The 24,537-nt window shown below is 35.8% G+C and overlaps 1 long non-coding RNA gene across 1 annotated transcript; it reads right to left on the bottom strand.

Annotated features, from left to right (window-relative positions):
* Positions 1-5,095: 5,095 nt before the first annotated feature.
* On the bottom strand, positions 5,096-19,071 carry LOC140170317 (uncharacterized). Its single transcript, XR_011861524.1, has 3 exons — positions 19,001-19,071; positions 7,408-7,497; positions 5,096-5,213 (listed from the first exon to the last, which is right to left on the bottom strand). It is a non-coding gene; the product is annotated as an uncharacterized lncRNA (long non-coding RNA).
* Between the last annotated feature and the right edge of the window lie 5,466 nt (positions 19,072-24,537).

The following is a 24,537-nucleotide window of genomic DNA, read 5'->3' on the forward strand; positions in this document are numbered from 1 at the left end:
TGTCTATATACGGTAATAGGTGTACATTTTGGATAGGGGTGTTTTTCATTCAAAGGGTCACCATGGCAACAAAATTGGGGCTATTTGGCAAATGAGGCATCCAACTTTGCAAAACAAAAGTGGGATTCCCTTTGCTATTTCAGTTTAACATTTTATGCATAGATTTTGAGCTATTATCTAACTAAAAAAAAAGGGGTGGTATTTACTTTTTGGTAAATATTTAGTTGATATCACTACCGATGTGACCCAAAGTATGTAGTAAATAATATTTACGTTATTTGCAAATCTTTTCTTAACTTGGTTATCATTTAAGGTAGGCCTACATACTACATATACATGGGCATATTTAGGCTTCCAAGGTCATTGGATGGTGCCCCATCAACTAGAGATAGAAGTTGTAGAAAATCTAAAATGTGTGTAACCTGGTGAATCGGTAGGCAACTTGATAATCATACGAACTGACACTTGAGATGTAGATTGGTAGTGATTTATTTATTCCTTCTTACCAAGTACAGATATAAAATAACGTATATAAAAAACTTAATGATTTATAAACAACCAGAACAAAGATTGCTCAGTGCTATAACCCCATGTTGCTTGTCTGTCAGATTTTGGTACCTTTGTCATTTTCATAGATGTGCTAACATAGGCTGCTAGTGGTTCAGCCGAAAGCCATGTATTTAAGACAAAATAAGACATTTTACACGAATCTGTAATTTAGATACTGCAAATTAGCTATATGTATTTATACCGTAATTGTGGGGACCTTAAAGTGCTTTTCACTGTATAAGTGGGGACCAAAAAAACAAAGTGGGGACGTGACCAAGTCCCCACATTTACGGTAGGCCGGAAAAGTGAGAAAATGCCGTTTTAAAGAGTGGGGACTATAGGTAGGAGGTACCCACGTATCTCGTTGTTTTACGTGCAGAGAGAGAGTGGGTATAGGGTGTTATGGTATAGTGGTTAGAGAGTTTTTTAAACGTGGGGACATCCAAAAATTACTCCATTATGGGGGTCAAAAGTACCATGTCCCGAGTGTCTGTGAGACTATTTTGGTCTCTCACTTTCTTAAGGAAGCATATATCGGGGTGAGAGAATTGGTATGTCAAATAGAAATAGGGGGCGCTCTATCGATTGGCGCTCTATCGCACGGTGCATGCGCGAGCCGGGAAATTCAACCTTGCTGAAGTCTTGTTTTTGAAACGTAAACAAAGCCGAATGCCAGAACGAATCCAAGCAGAAAACCACTTCTTTTTATAAAACTACGCAAAATTACAACAATCACTTCAGGGAATATAAACACCAAAGTCATATCTAGCACATATGTCAACAAGAAGCTGAAAATTCATCAGGTAAGCGAGAAAGGATCGAAATTTCCTTACATTTTCGGTCAAAAAATGTTTTGAAAAAAAATCATATTTTTTTGGCCTAAAAATTGGCCATAAAAAATTCCCGTTCACCACCAATTTCATGATTTTGGTCCTCAAAAATTAACTGAGTAATCCCCATAGTGTTTTCAAGTCAATTCCCCGAGAGACGGAAAAACGGACATGTAGAAAAAAAGATATTTAATTTTATTTTATTTTATCCACAAATTGACACCTGAGTCGGCGCGTTGTATGTATGTACACGTGTACATGCGTACATGTTTACGTTTCAAAACCAAAAGAAAACACCCAAAAAGAACCCAAATTTGCCATAATTTGGCGCTTTTAGGGGCACTTTTGCTCACTAAAAGCCCACCCATTGATATATCAAAATTGCTGAAAAGGTACCCCAAAACCGTGGTACATCCCTGTCACAGCAGAGTTCAGAATTTTTCCAGTGATTTTTAATTGATGGATTTTCCCTGATCATGGGTTGCCAGTTCAAGTCTGTATTTCACACTTTCCATATCCACAGAACTTTCTTTATTTTAATTACAATAGGATTCCCCCAGAGAGCCTATGCCAGTCCATTTAGTTCAAGTATATGGACTGTTCCATTTTCATTGTATTGCAGTTTTGTGCCCAGACGTATTGAGGGCGACAGTCATGTTATCCAGACGGATGGCTGCATATGCCGGGCATGTCAATTTGCTGAGTGAAGGCTGATAATCACCTTTCTGTATAGGTATAAATAAGCTAGTATATTTCGTGTACCAGTTGGTTATAACAAAAAATTAGCATCATATTAAATATATTAAATGTATAAACTTTGAAAGTTTCATGAATTTGAAGAGCAGAGCTTCGAAATCTAGCTAAGTCAGGTGATGTGAAATTCTGCTGCGTGACCCCCTCTGCGTGGTAGAATTATATTCATAAAACATTGAATTTAACAGATATCATGGGCAGCCAACCACGATTTATCAGCATTTAAAATATATATTAATTAACAAAGATAAATAATAAAGAGTACAAATGGCAATTAACTAGTAAACAAGCCTAAAATCTTAAAATGTTGCCACGTGTTTTCCCGAACATGTGACATGCAACATGTGACCACTATTCAGATTTACCGTAAATAGTTGGAGTATGCTTGCACATCATGCACATACACTGTGCATTTCTTTACCTCCGTATAAATTCAATAATTCATGCTGGGAGCCAAGTAACATTGTCTGCACAGTGCAGATTGGTATTTTATTTTACTTGAGAGCATAATAGAAATACATCAGACGAATCATGGCACCATGATGGAAGGTCAGGTCGGGTATCAAAGGTTATTATAACTTAAATACTACTTGTATTTCCCACCTTGCCTCTGTCACATATTTCCTTCATATTATTGACAGCAAGTCCTAATTTTGACTTTGCTATTGCAAAATGTCATTTCATACCAAATTAGTAGACTTTCTTTGAAAAAACATATCACTGGTGCCTGATGGGAATACCCGTCCGCCATTTCATTAAACTGGATCGTTTTCGCGTGATTTGTGCCCAGATGTATTGGGGCGCGCTATACTCTCATCGAACAGGCAAAGTTCGCAAAACTAACAACGTTGTTATTTGTCAAACTCAATTAACATGATCCAAGGGGTCGAACATGAATTATTCATAACGAGCTATAACGGATCGATAACTGGCCTCACTTTGTAGCTAGTAAAGCAGCTGAATTGTTCATAGATTTTGCGTTGCTAATAGAACAACCGTGAATTTAGTGTCACCCCCTTGGTGCTACTAAGCAACCAAGATGTATTTCATTTCACTTGCATTTATGAGATCTTGGAGTGAAGGTGGAATTGAGTCCATCTCCAAAAAAGCAATTCAATTTTTGCGATGCGTCAAATTTGTTTGTAGTTCAAATAATAGAAAGTAATGAGACTTTTATCTAGTTTTGCTTGTGAAGCAAATTGGCCAAATTTATGATCTACAACACACCATCTGTGAGATGATATCCAGAAGAGCTAGTGTAGCCTGGAGTTTGTGTAATGACGTCATCTGCATTTGCTGCAAGTCAACTGAGACATAATATGAAGTGAGTAAATTTACCTATATTTATTGAAGTATTTATGAAAATGCATGCTCTGTTTTTAAGTAATTATTCATCCAAAAATGATTGCTGGTGATTAAGAATGAATATTTAACTTTATCTTGTGATAGTTATGCATAGTTGTGCACCTAAAATATTATCACATTTTCTATAAGAAATCATTTGAAGAAATGTTTGTTTTAATTTCACCTGAGAAATGAGAAATTTATTATAGAGACAATATTAAAAGTTGTTTGTGCTTATTCACATGATATAATCAGTACAAGAGAACTGTATGTTTGTACCAAATTTAATGATATAAATGTGGGTAATATTGTTTGAACATGTTGAGTTGAGAACTTATAGAAAACTTTTGTCAATCACAAAATTGATATTCAACTGGATCAGAAAAGATGTTTCTGAATTTAAGTAATTTTGGACATTTTATTTAATTTTGTAAAAGACAGTCACAATTCCTTTTTATTTTCATTAATGTATTTTGAACATTGCAAATTACAAAATGTTGGTTATTTTGTGAAATCTTTTTGCAGTTCTCGACCTTTCCGTCTTGGTTAAATAACACCACCATTGCGTGTGTATAATACTAGTGAATCCATGGTAGTCTGGAGAGATGATGATGGTTTTACAAACTCATCCAAGAACATCCAGCTGAACCTGTTTAAAGACTGGAATGAATATGAACTGAATTTGTGATGAACATCAAGCGCCAATAATCATGATAATTGTCTGTATCAACTTTATTGAACTTTGAAACTTAGATTTGCAAAGTATCAGAATTATATAAATATACAAGAAGTCATTATTTTGTGTATTTAATGATTGATTTCTTTTGTTGAAACTTTTGTTTATTTAATGTGGACTAGTGTCGAAAGCTCGCGTTACTAGTTAACATTAATAGTTTAAAACTTGATACACATTTGTACACGTTTTGAACATTTGTGGTTATTAAACATGTGATGTATTATTGACAATTTATATTTTTGAACATATGAGATTATTAAACATGTGACGTATTATTAGCAATTTGTACAGCAATTGAGCAATTGAATAATATATTAAGTTTAAAGATATAATCTTATTTCATTGGATATTGATTACTAGTTGTGAGATTGAAATATGAATATGGAATATGAATATGAAATGTAAATATTAAATTATTGTTTAAATTTATTTCATCATAGTATAGAGTATATCATTTTGTGTCTAGTATTCTACTGTTTGTTATATTGTGTTCTGAAGAACACTCTTAGTCACTTTTGCACACCGTGTATGTGACAATCCCAGTATACCTTCAACCAGGGAGAACCCCCTCCGGGGAATTTACATTCATTATTTAAAAAAATGTCCGATCCTAATTATTCTGCATTGTTATATAAATCCCTTTCCGTTGAAGTAGTGTGCTATATTTAAAACTTAGATGTTTACAGAGTTATGAGTCTGAGTCATTTTAGTGACCATAACAATTACTTCATATGGTCCCATCCGTCGAGAAGTGTGTTTGGATCGTTAACTACCTGGATTTTCAAACATTATGCTTAGCTCTACTATCTATATAGAGCATTTTGACCACAGCATTCCCTGTTAAAACAAACTAAATCCTAACTGGTATCATAACATATATTTATGTCATGATAATTGACTCCCATACTTTCACTTCCGTGTTTAAATTACGGTATATTCCGAATTTTTGCCGGAGCAAATCTCAATCCAATAGCCATCAGGATCTGTGATCAATGGAGGACCTGCAACAACAAGAAATGAGAAATAAGCGCAATTACGGTATGGGACTACATTTATAAACATGATCAAAACGTGTTTCATACTGTCATGAGCAAAACAAAGGAACACAATCAAGGCGGGAAATCAAGGCTTGTCATTGGCTGCTATGTCATGAAACAGCGGCAAGCGGCAGGAAAGTCTGGGGCAGAAGACGCATGTTTGGTAACCTTAATATTATGCTTGCACGGAGTACATTCATAGAGTGTGCATTTTACACGCATATTGAATGTGAACAGTGAATGCAAAAATAATAATTTAATATGAAAAAAAAGGACCCATCCATATACCAAAAATGGCCAAGAAAAAGGTTCATCGATATACCATAATAAGGCCGAAAATACTATCCATGCTTGCGGCTCATACCACAGAGATATTTCCCTACCCAAAAAATAGCACCATCTCTTGATATACGGATATGTTTGACGGCAATATTTTGAACAATTTCCGAAACATCTCGAACAGCCGAACTATAAGAAAACTATCCGCACTAGAAAATTTCCAAACAAAGCCTGGCATGTAGAAGATCGTTTCACAACTATCACATTCCCAAGAATACTTTTCCAGAAAATAAATGAGTTGCTATTTGACTAGATTCAAGCAATTTCCGAAGGGCTTTTTCGATACAATTTTCATCAAAGGTAAATTTATGATGACATTTTGTATCCCGATTTTAGAATATTTTTCGAGTTTTGTTGAGAATATTTGATTTTTTACTAGGATGTATGCAAATACAATGGCATCTTCAGGCTTCAACCATCAATTTGGTCATTTCTCCTGATTTTGTCGGACCTGCCTTTTACTATCATTTATATTCAACGCATCGGATGCATTACAGTATGCAGACATACTAAAACAGTAGAGGTTTATATACACCAGGCACAAAAAGAAACTCGTCAGTTATATTCATCCTTGTTGTTCAATAACTTGATAATTTTGGATTTTCCTGAAATATACATTTTGTTAATTGGACTTTGCTTTCTCATTTGACACCTTGTTTGTGAAAACGAACAAGAATTGATCAAGATATACGCCTCCAAAGCCTCAAACCCCAAAAGAAAAGTTGCATTTTCAACGGTTTTCAATGGGAACGCATCGTTGTATTGCACACAAGCACCACGGGCCAATCAATAAAGCACACAGTGTAACAGGCACAATTGAATCGTTAAAACTGCAACTTTTCATTTTGGGGTTTGAGAGTTTGGAGGCGCATATCTTGATCAATTCTTGCTCAATGTTCACGAACAGGGTATCAAATGGGAAGAAAAGTCCAATTAACAAAATGTATATTTCAGAATAATCCAAAATTATCAAGTTATTGAACAGCAAGGATGAATATAACTGACGAGTTTCTTTTTGTGCCTGGTGTAGGCGAGTTTCAGTTTTAATCAATTACTGAATAATAGCATGAAATGTAAATATACCTCCAGTGGCGTAACTCCTATGGGCTCAGGGTGTGCAAACCCGCGGGTGCCCCCTCAGCTTGTGTGCCCATTGGTTCCAGCTAAGATTTTCCTTCCATTCCAACGGCAAAAATGTGCCCCTTTCAACTTCAAGAATTTGTTCATAGTTTGATTGCAAAATTCTCATACTGCGATGCATTTATTCAGGTGCCCCTAGAACTAAATCTGTATTCTGTCAATCTACCAAATTTACGTATTAATTTGCCGTTGAAAATGCTGTTTCTGTATTGAAAAACACGAGAGCTTCACCAGGGGCACTTAAGGGCGCCCTGGACCCCACGTCGTAAGGCTCGCACGCTTCGCGTGCTTCGAAATTTTTTATTTAAATCAGTGGGGCACCCACCTATTAATTACCTCATGGTATTAGCTAAATTCTGAAGTTGCTAGAGCGCTTCTTGTAAACGCATCTTTCGGACGTGGATGAAAAATAGCTGTGCATCCCCGTATGGACTTTAGTACTGGGTACCCCCTTCTCGTTAATGCTTTGTCAATCTCAGTCAAACGTTTTACATGTACGTGAGAAAACTGTAGAACCTGGTAGACATTTTACAAAATGTCAATACACAAAAAGTCATATTAATGATATCCACAATCATGTTTGCGACTTTGATGCTTTATACTACACTGCCATACTTGGAATATGGTAGCAGTTGGAACAACTAAAATATGTTACAAAAACAACAAAACTTCAACCAACCTTGCTTTGGTTTCTCGGCAAATTCTACACCCAGCTCTTCAAATCTTTTGACAGCGTCGTCTATATCAGGTACACGGACTGCAATATGTCCTGCAGAGTACGACGTAAAATAGTTTTTAAACAAAATCCTTGAACAATCCGATATCAATCCTATGGTTCTAATGATGCTAACTATACATTTCGGCGGCCGTATCACATGCTGACGTTTTTGCAAAATACGCATTTCGAGAAAATCGAACTTGAAAATCTTTTATTTGCTGCATAATCTTGATTAAAACATTATTGTCGATTAAAACCAGGTTAACAATAATTAAAATATACCATATTTTAAATATAATTCACTTTTCACTATCAGAGCATATCTTATTCTGCAGAAAATCAATATTAAATAAAATACGTTAATATGTGAAAAAGACTAATGACAATTTCGACGTTCAAATGACAAATACGTCGCGCAAATACGTCACTATGTGATACAGTTGCGCAAATACGTCAGTATGTGAAAAGGACAAAACAGCAATTTTACCGCGCAATGACAAAGTTGCGCAAATACGTAGCGCAAATACGTCAGTATGTGAATCGGCAAATTCTTCAAATTACAGATACGATATACTGGGCTTGTGCAGTATAGATGATCGGTAAATACGTCGTTATGTGATACAGACATTTCAATGTTTTGTAAATACGACATATTTAAATAAATTAATATTTTACTAATTAAGGGCTGGGGTAGCAGCGTTGACACAGTATTTATTTTGGGACCTGAGAGCACATCAGACACATCAAATTGCATTCTTAATATGAAGAATGTCCTTTATGCGCTATAATACAAATGTTATGGCAAATTATTAAAAATTGATATTTTTAACATTTCACAGTCCTTTAAGTCCGAAAATTGAGCTCCTTTTGCAGACAGGTAACACACATGATTAGGAAAAATGTCCAACCGTTTTTGCTAAAAATCACCACTGCCGGCAGTAAATATCAATATTTTTCCGAGGAGCTTACAGTTTGTATGCCTTTTGGGAAACTTTATTTATATCTTCAATACAGAAGGTCAAAATTTTCATATAATCGTCGCAATTTCGTCTATATTTCATACACTTTAAGTACATAGCATTAGATTTATATATGAAGACGTACCTAGTTTTGGTGAAAATGTGCATTTTTGACATGACACTCGGTGCCGAATACAGCGAGAATATGATTTGTAAATATAACAGCTGAATGCTGAGAAGTTTGCACCCCGTCACTTTCACACCCAACCATTTACACATCCTGTCACACCCGGCGCTTTCGCGTATTAGTCATAACTCATTACGGCAACAAACACCGCTGTGAGTGGAATGCACAGCACGGGCCAAAAATATTTCACGTTTGTTTTGCTGGTGTGCACATTTGTCTTTAAGAAATTGGCTAATTATTGTTTTTTTCTTTAGGCCTACAAAATATTGGTAAAAGATGGGACGTTAAAAGAATTTTGTTGGAACTATAAATAGGCCTATACCTACCTGACAACAATTGATTTAACATAGGGCCTGCACTTTGGCTCGTTTTTTGCAGGTTTACATGGTCCAATAATCACAAGATGACTGACATGTGGTAACAAAGGAAGCAGTCACTGCAATTTGATTATGTCCCATATGATTGGCCATTCAAGACACCCCTGTGAATATACTATAGCGGCCTTTTCAAAATATAATACCTGTTTGCTTGACTGCATTGACAATACCCGGGAACAATACACACAGTATATGCATTGGACAAACTTTTTACAATAAGCATGATAAGTGATAATGTGACCTCCAGATTTATACATCGTTCGTCTCGCACGCTGACAACATTTGATTGAATGGACTGTAGGCTACTGCGCCGTGATTACGGTGAAGGACACCGGTTCAAATCCTTTGTTTGGAGCCAATCGATAAAAGCATGCAGGGCCTCTATACCCATGTACAGTTTATCCCTACATAACCTATGTCTTGAATACGCTGGCAAAGTAATGTAATAATCGGATTAATACTATATAGCAGTAGGTAAAAACAAGTTTTGAATAATCCGCGCTATAAAGTCCCATTCAGTGATCCCAGCGAAAGTGAAAAAAAAATCAAATTGTTATGTTTATAAATTTTTTAATGAAAACAAATGGCAAAAAAACAAAACAGGAAAACGACAGTATAGACGAAGTTGAAGCCCCATTCAAATACATGTAGCTAATTTATATACTGTCAGTACCGGTATATAAATTACAGACTCACGTAAATGCATTATTTTTGTCTTAGACACACGGCTTTCGGCTGAACCACTGCACTAGCAAGCTATGTTAGCACATCTATGGCAATGACGAAAGGTACAAAATCAGCCATAGGCCTTTAGATAGCAGAAGACACCAAAGTGGTGTTTTATGACCTTTGACATTCTTTTGTGGCGAGTGACATGGTCTTTCAATTCACGCCGAGTGTCCTTGACAGGTTTGACTATGCTTCAGTGGTCATGAAAGAATTCAAAAGATAACCTCTGCCCCAATAATCCCAAGCAATTGTCTGAAACTGCTCCTCGGATCATAAGAACTCAGTCCTCAAATGATAGTCATAATAATGTCCAAAATATAAAAATTACTGACTATCATTGAAGACTGAGTTCCGCAGTCTAGTATCCAAAATCTGAATTTTGATGATTTTTACGATCGCCGGTATGAAAAAAAATCAAAAAATCACTGAATGGGCCTTTAGTTCCCTCCTCTCCTTACCCTGGCAATATAAATCAAAGAAAAATAATGAAAAAAATTAATAAAACAAGAAAAGAAAAAAAAAAGACAAAGAAAATTAACCAAATTAAGGGATCTGGAATGAGCGTTTTGAGCGTTTCGATAGTATTTTTTGTGGGACATGAGAGCACATCAGACATATCGAATTGCATTCTGAATACGAAGAATGTCTTTCTGATATCAAATAAATTTCATTGAAATTTATGATATAATACAAATTTTATGACAAATTATTAAAATTTGATATTTTTTCACATTTTTGATATATAACAGTCCTCGAAGTAAATATCATAAATCTAATGTTATATTCTTAAACAGTCCTTGGCATACCATACATGTATAGGCCTATGTATAGTAAATTTGTCTGATTTATCTGTTTTGTGCTGTTTAAGCAAATAGTTACTGTCAGATATGTCCCCTTTTAATTTTGAGCAGAACAAGTGAATGAAGCCAATGAATGTTATACGATTGTAAAACGGTACGATCCTCTGGGGGTCAGGTGTGTGGGTGTGTGTGTGTGTGTGTGTCCTGCACGCGTATTTTTTTCTGCAACTATAACGGGACGCAATACGATACCGGTATGTTATAAGAATCAAACTTACAAGAAAGATGGCTCTTGTCAAATCCTACAATTCTGTCAGAGAAATATGCATATTTGCATTAAATTTTTAATTAATTGACATAATTGATTAATTAATAAATATTTTATTTAATGATTTACCATAATTCCAAATATGTCAAACAATATGTCAAATTAAAGCTAATGAAATGCTTTATAAATTGGTCAGAGCGCATTTTGCAGAATGATTTTTGCTATACACGCATAGGAGCTGTATTTTTAAAATCCGCGCCTAATCAATAATAATAGTCTTTCACTCCATTGTCAAAGTACTGTGCTCCCTGTAGCATTATGGAGTGACCAGGTCCTAGAGTGTGATGGTTTTGTAGCAGATGACAGTGCTCATTCAAGCCTGTCAAGGTCAGTTAGTAGCCACTTGCTGAATGGATGGCCATTATCAACTATCAAAGAGATGCCTTTTGCAGCTGCCAATCACAGTAGAGGTTTGATAACATTTTTGTTAAAAACCCAAATGTGATATAAGGACAATGCTGTGCATGTTGGTACTTAATTGTTTGGATTCTTACGTTGAAATTCCCTTGTATTAGTATTTTTATGTGTAGTATAGTGGTCATAAATTATATAGCTTTTAAATTTTGGGCATTTTTGCTCTGTTGCACTGTACCATTATGGAATTTGAGTAAATCAATTACCGACACAAGCAGGTATACAGTGTATTATTTTATTTTTATTTCGTATCTCAGGAGCACAGCTCACTTGGTAAGGCATCAGAATTTGGTACACTAGCGCTTCGAACTTTAAATCGGAAGGTGGTGAGTTCGAGCCTCATCACGGTCACATTAATTTTATAAACCAAATATTGTTCGAACTTTTATTTGTTTTTCTTTTATTGTTTCTTTTCTTTGTCTTTATTTTTCTTTGATTCATATTGCCAGTGTAAGGAGAGGAGGGAACTAACGGCCCATTCAGTGATTTTTTTTCATCCGGACGATCGTAAAAATCATCAAAATTCAGATTTTGTACAAGATCTGCGGAACTCAGTCTTCAATGATATAGTCAGTAATAATCTTTTGGTCATTATATGACTATCATCATTTGACGACTGAGTTCTTATGATACATCATCCGAAGAGCAGTTTCAGACAATTGCTTGGGATTGTTGGGGCAGAAGTTATCTTTTGAATTCTTTCATGACCACTGAAGCAGAGTTAAACCTGTCAAGGACACTCGGCGTGAATTGAACTGACCATGTCACTCGCCACAAAAGAATGTCAAAGGTCATAAAACATCAACTTGGTGTCTTCTGCTAGTGGTTCAGACCTAAGCCGTGTAGGCTTATTTAAGACAAAAATAATGCATTTACGTGAATCTGTAATTTATATACTGACAGTATATATAAATTAGCTACATGTATTTGAATGGGGCTTCAACTTCGTCAATACTGCCGTTTTCTTGGGTTTTTTGCCAATTGTTTTCATTAAATTTTTTATAAAAGTAACAATTTGATTTTTTTTTTTATTTTCGCTTGGATCACTGAATGGGGCTTTGCAACGCGATATATTCAAAACTTGTATTCACCTACTGTTATAGCATTAATCCGATTATTACACAACCTCGCCAGCCAGTCAGACGGCAGGTCACGATCTATGCATTACGAGGTCACAGTTTCTATGCTCACAATTTCTCAACCCAGTCACCGCGCTGATTTTTCCGAAGTTTGCCGAAGTAAAGGCCCATCTTAAAATCATTTTCTGATAGTTATGGAGTAGTCATCAGTTGTGTTAAAAGCCTCAAAAGTATGTTTGTAGGTTTTTCCTTGTCTAATAATGAAAAAAACAGGTATTCATAAAATATTTCTGGAAAATAATTGCGTTAAGATAATATGTTAAATTTGAAGGTTTTAAGAACTGTGCCCAAATAAACCGTGGGCCTGACCGTTTACAACCTTCCCCCTAGAAAATAACCATAGGTAAATTGCTCATAAAACATTGATCTGTCAGTTAATAACAAAATCAGAAGTGTTCAACGGTTTTCATTAGGACAAAAATGGAAGTGAAAGTATATAAAATTACGACTAGATCGGCTTTTTTACGCCATAGAATATTATGGAATCTGCACCCTCATAAACATGACAAAGTCGGGCAGTATCACAATGGATTTTTGTCTAATAAAGCCATTGCGACTTTATTCATGTTTTGTTGTAGCAGGTCTGATATTACACAGTTTTCCGAATACCACGAGTCAATCCGATCGGTTGAATTCACGCGCCTGTATAAACTCCACGCACGATTGGTTCTATGTCCTTGTCTACTACAAAAGCAATATTGATTGATTCCGTGGCTTCCACACAGACGAATTTTGACAAAATATTTTATATGCGTTTTTGGACTATTTTCGTGGATTTGACCGTTTGCAACGTTGATATGATATGTTTTTCATGGCTTTTGGAAGGGAATGATGTAAAGTTTGTACACTGAAAAAACCAGAAGTATCTGTCTGCTGGAGGTATTCTTTAAGACAAAAAAACTACCCGACTTTGTACCCAAAAATTGAGCAATCTGTTTTGTTCCAAAAATCACATTTCTTCACTCATTTTCGCTAAAGTGAAATCTGGTAATGATAGATTGGACCCTTTACTGCCAGAAAACGTTTATCATTTGTCATTCGAAAATGGATAGCATTGCAAAATTAAATAAATACAAGGTTATCTCCACATAATTTGTACAATTTCACAGAGGATAGACCAAGTCAGATGCACTCAGAAAAAAGAAACCAAGGCCTGTATCTGTGACCGGCCGGTTGACTGCAGCGTATTCAAGACATCCAATGCAAATAATCACCTACATTATGACGTATCATACCGTAAATATGGCGGAGTACTCAAATTCATTCAACAAAAGCATGATTACAAGCTATTGCAATCTACCGCGACAGCTGGTCTCACACACATAACAAATGCACTATTCGCTACTTGCACGGTTCCGCCATTATGCACTATGTGCGGGAGAGCCTCGAACTGGCAGCATACATGAAAGGAAGAATTATGTAACCTTACACAGAACGTTATGACTAGTTCAATTCCCATTCATGTATGCTGCCAGTTCGAGGCTCTCCCGCACATAGTGCATAATGGCGGAACCGTGCAAGTAGCGAATACGATCAAATAGGTTGACGACAACGTTTGATTGAATGCACTGCATTGCGCCATGATTACGGTGAAGGACACCGGTTCAATTCCTTTGTATGGAGCCAATCAATAATTTCACGCACATCCTCTATTATTGCCCAATTATTTCCCGGGATGATTGCACACTGTAAAAGAGCTATTGTTATAATGTTTGATAAAATCGTGTTTAACTACCGTATTTGCTTAAGAACGGCACAATACAGATAAAGCAGGCAGATTTACTACATGTGGTACATGTATATGGTCAATTCCAGCGAAAGCGGACAAAATTCTCTCTATGTTAACTTTCCACTTTAAAATGTCATTAATAAAGGAAATCACGTTATTGATGGAGCATATCATGTCACGTCCAATGTGCTCTCTTTGTGCATATAGGCCTTTACTAGCAAGTCATACCAGGGGACAAGTTATGATAGCTTAAATGATTTGGTGTTACCCACGAATTCAAAGATAAAGCACCATATATGTCATTGAATGTCCTTCAATCAAAATGAAATTATTACCGTTAGAAAGACGTTTGCATGATCTCTCATCATATGTAAAACGATTGAATTCCACCAAAGTTTGTGGACTCTAGAGGCCATTAAGTCAATTTGGCTAATAATTTTGTTACCCGCGTATCAAAAATAAAATGATCGTTCTGAAAAATGTTAAGTGAATATGCCATAAATGACTATATCATGAAACGAAGTTTCGTTCTATAATTCTGAGGTCCAAGTGATTATTTTATATTAATACGTTTTACCCATAAAATTCCATAAAATCAAATTTGACGTTACCCACGTATCAACTGTTACCCGCGAGTCCAGCAAATATAATCGCCATAACTTAAATTAACATTTAATGACTTTGGACACTGAATTTAGTTTGACAAGCGCTTAAAATTGTAAATCGTAAAAATACGTTCACCGCTTTAAAAAGAATCTACGACGGTTTAAACTTTTGTTACCCACGAATCCCGAATAGATGCTAACCTTGAAAAATAAGGAGATTGTTTATTTTAAGTTTAAATCAGCACATATTCAAGCCATGGGTATGCTATAATTTTGACAGTACTTACAGTTTATACACCTAAGAAACGCAAACCCCAAACGGTACTATAGTACTTATAGCTTTACCCACGAATTCGGCGTTACCCACGAATCCAAGGATTTACTCGTAAATTATATGTTTCTTATGCATCTTAACATTTTGAAAACATGCGAAATAGGTTCCAAAACAGTCCTGTTTAATAGCGTCCTCTTGAAGGTATACTGAAGCTGCATCATGAAGTTTTGATTGATTATACTAAATTACCATTTTGTGGGTAAATGCAATTAGTTAGAGAAACGGGAATCATTGAAACACAATGGAGGAATAACCGCATGGTGGTTTCCAACCTTCTGTAATAGTTTCTATTTTGCCGCTTACCAATACATACCTTCAAATATGTGTTACCCACGAACATTTTGGTTACCCACGAATCCCTACTTAAATTATAGTTAACAATGTATTGATAGTGTTTTAGTTCATAGGAACTGTCAAACACGTGTTAATAGAATATTGCTGCATGAAAATATGGAATGATTTTACTAAAATAATAATATAAAACTGTTTGCTCTGTCTATTTGAATTTGGCAACTTCATTATTCTCAAAACTTTTATACCCAAAATGCCATAATGATCCATTCTAAATATTCCATGTAGTCTGTATTTTGATTAAAATTCATTTTAGTGCCATTGCAGCCTGAATTATTGACATACGGAAAAGTATTTTTATTTTTGTTAAAAAAATTAATAGGAATTGCTATTTTCCAGACGCTGTTACCCACGAATCCATCCGAGATCCTCATCCTGCGACGAGATACAAAATCTAACTTTATATTTATATGAAGCATTTATTCTAATCTTTCCAAATAATACAGTAATGTTAAATGACAGCCACTTTGGAAAGAGTTCGAAGAATTGACACAATCTTAACTGTACACCTGGTTCTTTCTTAAAATTTGTAATAACCAAAATATTTCTTTGTAGATATATGTAATAAAATTCTATTTTACGTTCAAAGTCTTCACCGGTTTCTAGTGTATATGAGTCACACATAAAATATTGAAAGATATTAAAGAAAGTGAAATTTTATGGCGTACAACAGGTGAAAAATGCTTGAATTCGTGGGTAACATGCATATGCGCATTTAACACTTATTTTGGTCTAGCAAGAAAAGTTATTTTTCAATCCGATGGCACTTCCATCTGATGATTCACCAGACATGATCGTCTCATTTGATAAGTCTAGAATTGAAAAGGAAAACATTTTCAAAATGGCCCCCAGAGAGAATTTTGGCCCGCTTTGGCTGGAATTGACCATATACATATAGGGAATGTGTGTGAGTCGAGTATTACCTAATTATAATAGGGGCGTATCCAAAAATGAATTCACGCCCCTTTCAAATGTCGAGCCAAAGTGCAGGCCCTATGATTTGTGACAATATTTCTGTAACAGAGTCTCTTCTTTGATATAATACTCGTAATTATGTTTATAGGACTATCAATAACATTGTAAATAAGAAATCAGATTCAGAACTCATAATCGACCCAGGCCCCACAGCTGAAAGGCAACAAACCGTGCAAAAAAGAAATAACAATTATCATAGTTGGCTCAGTGATGGTCTCTCGTAGAACACCATAGGCCCCATACAAAAATTGTGTTGAAAGTAATGTAGGCATATTTTGCACTTTCACTCTATACCTAGGTAGTGAACCCTCGTTCAAGTGCACATTTCGCTATATGGAGTTATATGGATATTAGGCTATGGGACTGCAGAATTAGTAGGAGCCTATATTGAACTAATGTAAAATATATTTCCGGGGAAACAGCCCTAATTTATAATTTAAAATCTTCATTCATGAAAACATACCTGCAATTTGAAATTAAGTGCAGAAAGATTTTAACATAAATAAATATAATTATAATGCTATGGAACTGAAATGTCCACATTATTATTTAGAATTAGAAATTATATCACTAATGCTTTAATTTCTAACATGAATTGTTTTTCATGACAATGCAATGTGATCAATGGTCTATGCAACGAGTGTGTATTATGAGCATCGTATCCTTATAGCCACATACCGCAGTTAGTCCGTGCACGTCGTGCATTAGACCTACTATGTTTATGAATATCAATTTTCTTCATTCGAAGCACATCGTCCCGGAGCACATTATACATGTAGGCCTACCGGACATATAATCAAACCGGAGAGCACCATCAGCATTATAAAAGGTCTGCCACTTGTTTATTAGTACACACCTGGGCCGGGCTTCATATCGATCATGCCGCTACCCGCAATATAAAAAAGGGGTGAAAAGTGCACAGGAGTGTGTAATTGAATGGGAGTGAAATTGCGAAGGTGCGCATTGGTGCGAAGGTCCGCATAGACTGCACGGTATAATTACGAGTTACCAAAAATAGAGCGTACAGTGCAAAGTGAGTACACGGGGTCACGTCGGAAAACTTGGATTTATTTATTTATTTTATACTTTGAAAGACTATATGCACTTTATAGATAGTTAATATATTATTTACTGATATAATACGGTACTTCTATTTGATTTGGCATCGTAAATTGCTGGATTTTCGATCCAACAGTATTGATCACTTTTGCTAAGATTATTGTATAATTAAATCGCTGTATGATTCCCACCAGCGGCTTATTGAAAATAATGAATACTTCATCTTTTTCAATTACGAAAAGGAAAAATTATATTGTAAATCAAGATGTGTGATTATTTATTAACCTAAAGTCTGCACAAAAAGAAACTCAGCTGTTATAAACACGCCTATAGCTTCAGAATTAATAATCGTTTTCACAATATTTCAACATAGAGGGAAGGATGAATAATTATTTACGCGCATTTTGATACCCAATTTGTCCAATTGTGTTCAATATTAACAATACAGCAGTGTTTTGAAAGAATTTAAATTAAAAAGTTGCAGCTATTTGTATTGATTTGAAGTAAGCGTGAAGATAATGGCGGACTTTACGTGCTACCGTGCTGGCATAATAACCATTGATCGCTGTAAACTGCCACTTATAAATTCGGGTAGTTTTCTTTAAAAACACTACTGTGATGTTAATATTGAACAACATGTGACAAATGGGGTATCAAAATGTGAGTAAATAATTCATCCTTTCCACTATGTTGAAATATTGTGAAAACGATTATTAGTTCTGAAGCTATAGGTGTGTTTATAACAGCTGAGTTTCTTTTTGTGCAGACTTTATTTTGCGCTCACTTTTAGTTCATACTCTTCTGTGGCTATTCCGTTTAAAGACAACCCTCCCTCTGGAATCTACCGTCGGATGGGTACATTTTACTGCCCTTAAGCCACTTTGAGGCATGATTTTTTAATATAATGTAGAATATAACAAACTAATATACCAATTTTCTCAAAAATGTTAAAAATGTCGAATACGTCAGTATGTGATACGGGCGACGATTTGTATATACAGATGTTTTTAAACTGTTTTCTAGTCATTAAATTCAACATTATTGCAACTCTTTATAACTCGTAAAAAATGTTATCAAAATGATTCAAAACACAATTTGTGTGCGTGCTGGTTAGATAACTAACACCTAATGGAAGCTAATGTTAAGTTTCCCGTCACATATATTTTGTCAAGTAATGAGGTGACCCTTCTCGGCAATAGATTACGCAAAGGTTTGAGTTTGTTTTCATTGAAATGTTCATGCATTGTTTATAATCACGAGGATTCCTCGAAACAAGACGAGGAATCCTTAAAATGTTCATTATTGACTACATCCTCTACTCCTACAACAGAGGTAAATGACTGAAATCATTACTCATCAGCAGGGCATGTCTGACACTCTGAAGTTTTAAGATCGCAATTATTATAAAATCTACTTCTTCATGAAAGTTTTGGCCAAATGAAAAAGCAACGTGGGCAGGTGACGGGAAATTTAGAATCAACTTTCATTAGCCTAAAACAAGACATTCAACTAATAATGCAATGTCTTGTCATTACACCGCGATACCAGAATATAATATAACACCTTACCAAATCCTCTTGGATCTGAATGACCATTGTGGTATCCTTTGAAGCTTTCGTCTGTATCAGTTCCATATATGCTGTAAGGAGGATCATAATAAGTCACCAATTATGTTGGATGATAACAAGATTAATATGATTTAAAAAAAGAAAAAAAAAAGAAAAAAAAAAAAAGCTCAGTGATTTATAGTGCGCCACTTGATACACAATGCCTAGATGTTGATCCACAAGCTCGTAACGATTTCACGAACTACCACTACCGCCCAATATCAAATCTCAAATTTCTCTTCAAGACCATTGAGAAAGCTGCTGCTTGTCAATTGAAAAACTACCTTGATGCTCATGGTTTGCACGATCCCAAGCAGTCCGCGTATCGCAAGCACCATAGTACTGAGACGGCATTAGTTCGCATTCAAAACGACCTTCTGAAGGCTGTGGAAAAACACCAGGAAGCCATTTTAGTGTTGATTGATTACTTTGCAGCATTCGACACCATCGACCATCAGATCATTCTCAAACGCCTGCGGGATCGCTATGGTATTGTCGACACGCCACTGAAATGGTTTGAATCTTATCATATGGGCCGCGTACATTCTGTTGATATCGGAGGCATTTTATCGGATCCTTGTGTGTTGGAGGAGGGTGTTCCTCAATGGTCAGTGTTTGGACCTACCATATTTACAATGTATTCTGCTCCAATCGGTGATAATATAAGTGCCCATGGTGTTGAGTATATGAAATTTGCTGATGACTCACAGCTCTATCTGATTCTGAAGCCTTTGGAGAGATTTGACGCTCTTTTACAGATAGAGAAGTGCATATCTGATGTACGTTTGTGGAGTATTGGTGACAAACCCATATTTAATGACTCGAAGACTGAGGTGATCCATGATCTTGTAAGTTCATGCACTCACCTCTATTTCCTAATGTGTCGATTGGTGAGTCTCTCATCGACATCAGTTGCTACGCCAAAAACCTTATCTTCAATCATACAGTTCCGGGCAGCTTCGTTTGCTATCTATAAGATTGGATGGCGATTCTATCGAGCGACTTATCGATGCGTTTGTTTCGTCGCGGCTTGACTTATGCAATAGTTTATTATACGGACTACCCGCGACTGAAATCGAGAAGCTCCAGAGAGTACAAAATGCAGCAGCTAGACTCATTACACGCAGTAGAAAATCCGATCATATCAGCCCAATCCTCCACGATCTGCACTGGCTACCAGTTCGTCATCGCATCACTTACAAAATTGCTCTCAATGACTTTTAAGGGCGTACTACACCCATGTATTGGTTTGATTGGTCTAAAAAAATATTTTTTCATTTATAGCTAGGCAATATATGCACGGATCATGTGAAATAAAGAAAAAAATAAAATAATAATAAAAAAGGTGGTTTTAAACCATTGTATAGTAAGTCATTTTAGGCCCATATATTTTTTGTTTACATGTATCCTGGTAACTCAGATGTTTGTTTCATAACAAACCATAAATTGTCCATAATTTATTCTTTTCAACATGTTCAAGTAGGGGGCATGAATAGGATACATTAAATCCTTTGTTATACCATCTATAGAAATGTACTCACTGATTATAACACTGAATAAATTAAATAGGCCTAATCTCTTACACATAGACAATTTAATAGTACACCATGTATTTATCTTATGTAATGTGGTGTTAGGAAAAGAGATTAAAAAAGGCTATAAGGTCATCAAAGGTCAGGTTATAGGTCAATTGGTTCAGGTCAAATTCAGGCATCAACATGTGGTAGTCTGTGATATAAACATGTCATAATGAGGCATCAATTTTGATATTTTGTCTGTTACTGGATATATAATGGAAATATGTGAGGTGGATATACTAAAATACCTTGGGATGTAAATGGTGAGTACAATTTAGATTGCCTAGTTGATATGAATTGGGCAAATAAATATAAAATAGTTACCAAAATCACAAAAATGAAGCTTACGGTAAACTACCTAATATGGTGGTATGGGTGACAAAAAATACAATCTTTTTCAACATTGCTGTAGTGTGGTTGTGGTAACCTGTTACCTATGGCTTAATTAAGTTTCAGTGAAATAGTGTCGCAAGTTCAAAATACAAAATATAGCTCAACATTGAAAATAGAAGCATTTTAACCGGTTCGTTTTTTGATAGTTGTGGAGCACCAAGTTCATGAAGTCATAAAAGAGATCAGGGACCGCTTATTCCCATTTTACATATCAACATTATTTCCCTAATGTGTTAGCAACACATATCCAAAATTTTAACGAAATCCGTTGATAGTAAGCTTTCCAAAATGAAGTGGATTAAAAACATCAGTGATGTACCACCTTTTGGCTTATATCATTAGAAGCATGTACGCTTCATTGATACTGATGCCACCAATTGAACGAGAAGATTTGCCCCTTCATTTTGCATACCACTTTGTCCAATTTCTTTTTCTCATTTCTTCACAAAATGCAAAAAAATGCAAAAAAAAATGCATGGGTGTAGTACCCCCTTAAGAGTCTCCATGGAATGTCTCCTGGTTACATCAATGAATTCATTTTTCGCCATAATCCTTCTCATCATCTGCAGCGCCCGGACATTCACAAAACCGTCACATATGGCAGCAGATCTTTCAGTGTAGCTGCACCTACCATGTGGAATGCTCTTCCGGCAGACATTTCTAGCATCTCTTCTCTGCAGAACTTCAAAACATGCTTAAAGACTCACCTTTTTAAATTGTCGTTTAAGTTGTACTTTAATTAGTGTGCTTTATTTAAGATATTATAACCTTGTTTTTATGATTTTTTTTCTTGTATTGTACTAATAATTTGTGTGTTCTTGCTTTCATGTATTTTGCTCTGTAAAGCGCTTAGTGAATTTGCTTTTGTTGTGAGGCGCTCAAAAATCGGGGGGGGGAGTACCTCCTGACAAAAAATGAATGAAAAAGTGCCCTCTGACAAGAAATGAAAGAGAAAATCAGGAGGGCAAAGGAAAAGAAAAGGGGCACTGAGCCCCTTTTCTACCAAAATTCACCACGGTTGTGGACCAAAATAGTGTAAAATACAAAAATGGTAAAAATAAAGCCCTTTCCATCTTTATAATGGGCGAAAATTGTGTTAAATACCAATTGTTTTCGCGCTACGCCGGCATATCGACCCAACAAAGCCTTTTTTGGAAGGGCCAAGACATGCAGTCTCTATGTAACGGTGTGATGCAACTGCCCCCCCCCCCCCAGCCTGACCAAAAAAGCTAGCTACGCCCCTGCTCCCCTGCTCAGTCGGCAGAAATGTTGTGACCAAATCTACGATTTGCATCTTCCTTTTGGTCTATTTTAGACACAAAATGAAGCCCATTTTGGATCATTTAGCGTTAAAATATCAAATTGCCGCGCGCGCTTCCCGCGCATTTATCTCGGCAAACCCATTCTGTGAGTATTCATCTCAAACTTAAACACGATCACAAATCTCACAAATGAGAGCTACTAATTCATACTTTCTATTATGTCAAACATTAATATGAGTGCTAGAGCAGCTCCTCCACTTAATCAATCAATCACTTAATCAATCAATCAATCAATCCGTTCATTCATTCATTCATTCATTCATCCATTCATTCATTCATTCATTCATTCATTCATTCATTCATTCATTCATTCCAATATGTATGACTTTATCGATTGTTGGGTTATTAATTAATTAATTAATTAATCAATTATAATTATTTAATTAAAGCAAAATTATAACATTTTCAAACAAAATAGATAAGCATTTCTTTGCCATAAAATGTTAGCTTTTACTGTCAGATATATCACCTTTTATTTTTGAGCCGAACAACTACGGCAAAGCAAAGAAAATTATAATTTACTACCAGCGCACATGTCGCCAATACGTACCACTCCTTCGGTAATGTTGTGGTACGACCCTTTGTTGTGTATATCACCGTCCCTCATGCCGTGTACGTACTGTGTGTTATGAACATCGTGTATGCGTTCGACTAATAATTCCATCGTAATAATAAAGCGCCGGTTCCGGCGTTTTATTCAAAATCTCAGATTTTGACAAAACTATAGCACCTAGAGTCTTGATTTTTGCAGGGTATATTGGTTTAATAAAGTACAATTTAATCGTGTAAAAAAGGAATGTAAAAAATTCGGTGAGGGCGTCTTCCTCAGCAAATGTTATAACATGGCTTTAATTAATCTACTTTCTTTGTCAGCCCTTGTTTTTTAACAATTTATTCATTTTTAGGCTCTATTTGCATCAAAGTTGCTTATGTGTCAGTTTATATGTAAAGAAATAATTGATCATTTACTACTTTTGAAACCAACCAAATTTTATTTGATACTGTTCTCTCCACCCACACCTGTAAAGTGTCATGGTGAGTACAATAAAAGGAAATAGAAAACATAATGAGTTTACTTACTATCGGAACTCAATGCATCCTGATTGCATAGCCACCCACTCTTTCTTCTTGGCTTTATCTTTGGGAATGTCTTCTGCCTTTGCAAAGCCCATGAAAAAGGTTACACATGACCAAGCAGGCGCGTCTGTGTCATATAACACTCTGTGAAAATGTATAATCAACAGAAATAAATTGTTACTGTCAATGTATTGTATAATGGAATTTACTGTGGTCCAATATTTTTATCGTAGTGGATACCAGATGCGCCGGCATCCACTACTCAAAATATTGGACCTGCCTGTCGTCTATCACACGGTAGAGGATAGTCAAAATAAAAATTCCTATCGTTTATTCTCTAACTGTTTTACTGTGTTATTATTACTATCGTTCAATGTACATCAGCAGGGCTCAAAATACACAGGGGAGCTACATGTAAGGATGATTCACCCACAAATTTGGCAAAATAGCCTCGTGAAAAATGTCTACCAATGGCAAACAGTATACGAGGACTACTTTTCATAGAATATAGACCTTATACATGTAATAAAATAGAAATACATTTTGATGCCTCAGTAAACCAATACCTGAGGGCTAGTACGTATGTAGTTTTCACCACTTCACCTAAAACGAGTGTAGTAGATGCTAGAGAAAGTGTGCAGCAAACACTATCAATCTGATCCCTATTGTCTAAAGAGCTGTCATAAAAAACGATACCAAATGCTAACTTAAGATTTATGAGCCAGATGATCAAACCAACCCTGACACCATATGATCAAGAAAGCTGACTACGCAGGTCATCAGTGGACTCACACAAAATTCCTTCTTCTGCCTGAGATTCTTCAAAGACTGGGACAGCCTACCAGAAATTGCAGTCTCAGGCAAATAAACCCCTAGCTTAAAAAAAGAACCGAAGACAGCCTTAAAACCCTGTCACACGTACTCATCTGGCGCCGTTAGAGAAGACAGAGTACCCCGGTTCCAATAACTGAAACTCCCGGCTCCGACCGGGATTTCTGTGTATTTGTCACCGTAGTTTAGTATAATTCACAAGCCGTCGGAACGAAGAAATCTTTGCTCTACAAATGACTGCAAATTACACATTTGTAATTATTTTTCACCACAAATGGTGATATGAAAACACAGGTTA

This window comes from Amphiura filiformis, chromosome 14, assembly GCF_039555335.1.
Source record: "Amphiura filiformis chromosome 14, Afil_fr2py, whole genome shotgun sequence".
NCBI lineage: Eukaryota > Metazoa > Echinodermata > Ophiuroidea > Amphilepidida > Amphiuridae > Amphiura > Amphiura filiformis.